Source organism: Cyrtonyx montezumae, unplaced genomic scaffold (assembly GCF_038088225.1).
Source record: "Cyrtonyx montezumae isolate F1298 unplaced genomic scaffold, pur_monq_1.0 scaffold_3, whole genome shotgun sequence".
NCBI classification, from domain to species: Eukaryota; Metazoa; Chordata; class Aves; order Galliformes; family Odontophoridae; genus Cyrtonyx; species Cyrtonyx montezumae.
The window spans coordinates 52,263,292-52,270,280 of record NW_027072034.1 but is presented as its reverse complement, the minus strand read 5'-3'; positions in this window follow the sequence as shown (position 1 = coordinate 52,270,280).

Sequence of the window (6,989 nt, the reverse complement as noted above, 5' to 3'; positions counted from 1 at the left end):
ATTACCTCATCCTTGGCCTAGCATTTTTTATTATCCCATCTCAGAGATGCCATTCCTACAGATCTCTTTTAATAAAAATTCACTAGGATTATTTGTCTTTTCATCACTCCAGGTTCACAGAAGCCTCCAAATACAATCTAAAACTCTTCTTATCTGGGACATACATGCAAACCTTAATATTTCCTCTCTACTTGGGTTAACAGTGAGGACACATGTCACTTGATTGTCTGTTTTTGTTTTTTTATTTAAAAAAAACAATACATTTGAGGGAGTTTAGTGATTTCTGAATGTTTTGCCTCTGTGGTATCACAGTTCCCAAACCCACAATAAAGAGCAGTCAGGGAAGGAAAAGTGTCTGTTCTGATTTGTGCATGTCCTTTCTAGCAGTGAAGACCAGCCAGCTCCCTCCACCCAGAAATACCAGTACTCTTGCCCTCTTTTCTTCCCCAGTCCAGGCCAAGTTATTCAGTTTCTTCAAGCAAGTGTGGGAAGCCAGGATGCTCTGAGCTTCAGCAGCCCTTGCTTTCCTGGCAGCTCCTCAGATACCCAAGCCACTGAAACATGGATTCACTGCCTCAGGAGGCTTCTGGCAGGCATAAATCCAACAGGGGCAAGGCTTAGATCAGTCACAGTTGTCAAAGTTTGACATTGTCTTAACAGCCTGACTCGCAGCCATAAAGCAGAATACATTTTATCCAAGCTCAGCCAAGCAGTTATCTAAATACCCATAGCTTATCTCACTGCCTGAACTCAAGGCATAGAGTTTTTGAATACTTCCAGAGCTGGTGGATACTGTGGCTCCCTGGCATTTGCAAACTTTGCCACCAGTTTGAAAATTGCCAGGACAACACATAGCAAAAGCCTTTGGATAGCTTCTGCACATAACAGGTCTGGCTAGAGCTGGTATCAAAACCACCCACACATCATGCTTGATTTAATTCTGATGTTTGAACCTTCATTGGTGTAATGTCACAGAGACGTGTATGTTTCGTGCTTTGGTCTAATTAAAAAAAACCTAGGATCATATACAGTGAAAAGCAATGTTGGCAGCTGTGCATTAACTATTATGTAGGAGTGTGTTGACTGAAGTATGAAAAACTGAAACACTTCTTTCTTATTCTGTTTCTAAAACGTCCGTCACGCTAGCTGATTGTGTACATCGTTTTTCCATTTTTCTTTGTAGTGAATGGTTCAGTGAACAGTGGCTCTTTCGCTGTGTGACAGGACTGAAAAAGTATTCAGATCTCAGGACTCTTCACTTCCTTACAGTAATTTTATGCCCTTGCTTGGCAGTTATTTTGGTTCCTCTGCTGATCTGTGAAATAGAGTTCTGTATGTTTCTGTACAAATTTAAATGCCACAGGACTGGGTATTTCACACCTGCCTACTAAAAGGGCCATGTAAAATTCTGAATGCATAGATTCCCAAAGAGAGAGATGAAGAAGAGAAAATGAAAGAGATGCAGTTCCTGCATTGCTGCCAATTTGCTAAGACAAGGTTGCTGAGTTCTCTCCCATGTAGCCAATGAGAAACATTGTCTAGCCTCTTATATTTCATAGGTTGAAATACTTATTTTGAATTCTACGCGTCCCATGTCTCTCAACCTTCCCTTGATTCTACAACAAAGAGGAAGAAGTGGACAAGAGTCTTGTCAAGACTTCTTACATGGAGGCGAAAGCCTCATTCTTATCTATTCTCTGAAAGCATCATCTACAGAGATTTGTCCACTACACTACACACCAGACCTGCTTTCACATCCAGTCTCAGGCTATCACTGTATTGCCGTGCCTTCACTCAAGGGAATAACGTAGTATGAAACTCCTGCCCATCCTGTTAACAAACAAACAAGATCCCGGGCCTTATGACCCGCTGGGCGCTTCTCTCCCGTGCCCTTAACGTGACCAGCGCCGGCACACGGAGCTCGGGGAGGCCTGCGGCGCCTGCGGGCGGGCAACGGCGGCTCGGCACCGCCACCCGGCGGCAGCCCGCGCCCCTCAGGCCCCTTCCCGCCCCAAGCTCCAGGCAGCAGCTTCTTTCCCCATACAACCGATAATGCCACGTCCTCGCTGTTTCCCTAAGTAACCCAGCTCCGCTGCCGTTCGCTGCCGTGTGCTCTTTGATGTTTCTGAACATCTGGCGGACTTGCCTCATCACAAGTCTTTCGGGGCTAAAAGAGAGGCAAGCTGCCTCGCAACGGAGTTTCCCTCTGGTAGACATCTGTCACTGCTCTCTCATCCTTGACTTTGAAATCCAGTTTTTGAAAATGAGCCTGTCTCCTTGCTGTGTGGATAAGCCATACTGAAAATTTGGGTTGCTGCAGCTAGAAACGTGTTCACATCCAAAGTCACTTCTAGTGCATAAACCACCTGCCTCTGGTACAAAGCCTCTTTGCTGTAGACACTGCGAAAAAGCAGGCAACAAACCCTCAGCTCTGGGAGTTCAGATGTCTCCGCTACTGTGCTGAAGGAGAGAGATGGGCAGGGGCGTGAAGCAGAGCCAAGACGCAGAGCGGACACTTGGGAGCTTCCTGGGAATGGTGCTCACAATACGACGTCCCCACATTGAAAGTAAGCTGAGACCAGGAGCTCTAGCATGGTGGTGGCCCACTGGCAATGAGACAGACTTCTGCACACCCTGAACAAAGGCAGCCTGGGAGCATGTACATGCATACAGAAGGGTTTGTAACCCTGGGTCTAAAATGTATCAGCACCACATCCTGATACAGCTTTTTCCATGTGTCCTAATGGCTGTGCTACAGCACAGGAAGAAACAGCATCAATATCATCACACAGCCATGGAAGTATCTCAGTATCCCCCTACACGCACAGAGATGGCTATTCGGGTAGGAAAACCTTGCCTACATCCTAACTACACAGGGCTGTCCTACTCTACACTGCTGCAGTTTATATTATAAAACACAAATGAGTGTTGTGACTGGTTGGTTGTTTTTTTTTTGTTTTTTTTTTTTCTTGGGGGGGTTGCTGATTTTTCTCTTGTTTCTCAGCATGAGAGACACAGGGCAACCCAGGTCAGTTAGTAGATGCCTGTCTGCAGCATGACATCTGATAGACATGGCCTCTGGCTCAGCCTTGTTTGTACTGAGGACATTAACATTGAGTTTAACACCATTAACAGCAACAGGAAAAACACTGAGGAGTGATCTCATGTTAAATGCAGAAGAAAGATAATGCAACACAGTGAACCGCGGCACCAAGGAACAAGCTTTTAAATAAGGCTTGTCTTTAAAATTATCTTTTATCCAAAGTACTAAGATGTGTCTCATCCCTGTGCTAAGGCTGAGCATGAAGCCTGTATGCTGTCATACTTAAATTGCCTCTTAAAACAGAATAGCACTGCACAAGCCACACATCAGTGGATTTACATGTTTCATTTATATTTATCATTTATTTTTATTTTGTCACTTGCCCTGATGACTGTGAGACTTATCTGAGAGTAGCTTGCAAAACTCCATCTGGCTTAGGTGGTCTTATGTCAACCTGCTGGCTCTGTCCTGTGAGAACGACAGACTGTTCTGTTATGCTTATAAGCTCTGAGGCAACCATCTTTTTGAAAAGCTTGACGAGGTCATAAATTACATACAATCTGAATTTTTGAACTGGGATGACGTTCTTCCAGGTTAAATTACCACCTACTGAAGCCTCCTGTTGCAAGATTATTCAGAGGATGTCACATCTCCTCTCTCTCATAATAAGTATTTAACATTTTCAGAGAAACTGTCATTCAAAATTGGGGAAGAAAACTCTCTAACACCAATATGGTGTTAGAAAGCAGCATTCTTTTATTCCTTGCGATACATGCTCAGCTACTTGATTAGTTACTGTGACTCCAGTGCTCCTGTGAAGCAGAATCACTGAGAAAAACAAGGCTATTCACACACCAGGCAGTTAGAATGGCAAGTCTTAGATCTGATACAGGTTGGTATAGCAACAGGGATCAGTATATTACTTTAAGGACCAATATATTAGTTTAGCAAATCAATGAGTGCTAGTTCTAGTTCAATTTCTATATATATACCTGATTGCCCAATAATGAGGAGAGAGATTTCAAACAAAGTGCAGGCTCAAATTACATTTGGTAAAGGACAAATCCAAGTGCATACTCTAGGAACCAAAGCTATGGGAGCTCAAGTTCTTATGTTACAGAAATTGTCCCCTCCCAACCAGACAGTACCGGAAGGAGTGGAAATTGCAGTGATACCATGGATCTGAGCATCAGGAACACTTGGATGGTCGAGACAATCCAAACCTGTAACTATTCAGCTGAAGCCAGGAGCAGAACTGGATCATGAAGTACCAAGTGGTCCTGGTGAAACAAGAGCACACAGAATTAAAAGTAACGAGTGTACAGAATCCAGCCTTGTTTTAGAACACGACAATAGAAGAAAGGGAAATGAAACACAACTGACTTCAAACTACTGAACAAGTATATTCTAGCTGAGTTGATTTGAAAGCCAGTCCCCTTGAGAACCGAGATATGGAAATGTTTGTAAATGGTAGCAGTTTTGTGCAAGACCGTGTTAAGGCCAGAACTCTGGCACATACCATCTAAGCACAGAAAGCAGAATTGATAACATTGTTGAGAGCTTCGGATTTAGTGAAAGGGAAAAGAGTCAGCATTTGGACAGACTCAAAATCTGCATTCTGGGTTGTGCATGCACTCACTGCTATATGAAAAGGATGAGGCTGCTAACCTGCCAGGGAACACCCACAAAAAATGGAGAAACAATAATAGAATTATTTAAACATGTGCAATTACCTTTTTGTTATTGCTGTAATGCATTGCAAAGCCCACCAATCAAATAATATCAGTATATCAGTATAGGTAAAAACCATGCAGATGCAGCAGCCAAGAACACAGCAGAAGGAGTTTTCCTCCAATTAGTATCCCAGAAATATCAAGATCTAATTGATGAATCTCCAAAATACCACATAGAAGGTGAGAAATAAGCTTCCCTGCTGAAAGCTAAGAAAAATGAAGCGGGATGGTAACTCCAAACAACGTAATGGTTCCCCAACCACTAATGAGGAAAACAATCATCAAATCACATACTGGGGAACAGAAGCCATTGCCAGTATCTTAAAGATTCGGGTTTTAAGCATGTGAATGGGAGGAATTGTAAAAAGCATGGTGAGGAAATGTGAATTATGCTTGAAAAATTAAAAAAGAACACCTCCTGTAGTCACGAGAAGGGGAAACAGCCCAGGAGACTACTGGCAGGTAGACTTTTCCAAACTCCAACAGCAAGTTGGCTACAGGTATTTGGTATTGGTTGATACTTCTTCAGGATGGTGAAAGGTTTATCCCTGTTGTATAAACAAAGCAATGGAAGTAGTAAAAATCTTGCTAGAAAAAATTATACCTAGATCTGGGGCACCAATAGGGATATCATCAGATAGAGGTTTGCAATTTGTAGCTGAAATTGTTCAAAATCTAGCAAAATGGAATGGAAAATGGAATGGGATTTACATACTTCTTATAGGCCACAGTCCAGTGGAAAGGGCGAATCAAACTTTGAAAATGCAAATTAGTATAATCTGTCAAGAAGCAGACTTGCAGTGGCCTGAGGTTCTACCTCTCACCTTACTTCATGCTTGGGCAAAACTACATGTTAAAGAGAAAATAAGCCCTTAAGAAATTACGTATGGAAGACCATTTCAGGTACTGATGGGTAATAGTGCTGTAAATCAATTGGGTGAACTAAAACTAAGAGGATAGGCCATCTCTTTAGGGAAAGTCCTATCTTCTACCCATAGGTTTGTGGCTCAGGCAGCATCAACAACTCTGGAAGTCACAGTACATCCTTTCCAACCTGAGGATTGAGTTTACATGGATCTGGAACTGCAAAGCACTAGAGGAGAAGTAAAAATGATTATACCAAATATTACTACAAATAGCAAAGAAGGCACCCATCCCACAGCTGCAAGTGGAACAGACTGCACCAATGAAACTGAAACTTTCATGTAAATGAGCACAATTTACAGACAGGAAACAGAAAATCGTATTATGAACTACGAATTATCTTTAGTGTAACAGTAATTCTTTGCATTACATTATTTGTACTAATTGTTTACTAATCTTTTTTTGTAGTACTTAAGGGATATACTCTGTTTAAATTAATAATTGTAATCTTAGCAGTAATTACCTACACTTATCAGTTTGATGCATGGGATCAAAACCAGCATATGACGTTGATGAAAAGGGTGGCTGTCCTGTTGCTAGGAATTATAAATTATACTTCTTGTTGGATATGCATGAAACTGCAAAAATATGAGGCAACTCCATATCCACTATGGGGTATGCACTTCCAAAACAAAGTTGGAATACAGTATTTGTTACTAAATCCATAGAATATTTTGCAGATAGGTAGGAGGAATTGCAGACAGACTGTTGGAGCCCAGCCTATGAATGATACCATTTGTTTGATGAACGGATGAATTAGTCAAGTAGGGAGTGCTTCAGCAGGATAATAGCCACACTTTGAGTGGTATTACAGATGATGAGTATTTTGAAAGAAAAAAGGATAAATACTACGTGTCAGTTAAAGGCAAAGGACAGTACTAGTTATGTGGAGCTTGGAAGGTGTTACTCCTATGATGGACCAGAACCTGTACCCTAGGAATAGTAATGCCAAAGGTCTGGTAACAGATCAATGAACAGGGATAATACAGGCCCGAGTACTCTCAAAGATTAAAAGTACTCAATCCATTAGTAGAAAGGCCTAGTAGCTTTCAGTCTTCATTAGGTGATCAATTCCCACTCTAGTAGTCACAGAACTAGGAAAGACTATAGTAAATACCTAAGCAAAATAAAATATTGGATACTATTATTGCCCTTAAAGAAGAATAATAGAATCATAGAATAGCTTGGGTTGGAAGGGACCCCAAGGATCACCAAGTTCCAACCCCCCTGCTACAGGCAGGGCCACCATTCTCCAGATCTGGTACTCCATCAGGTTGCCCAGGGCTCCA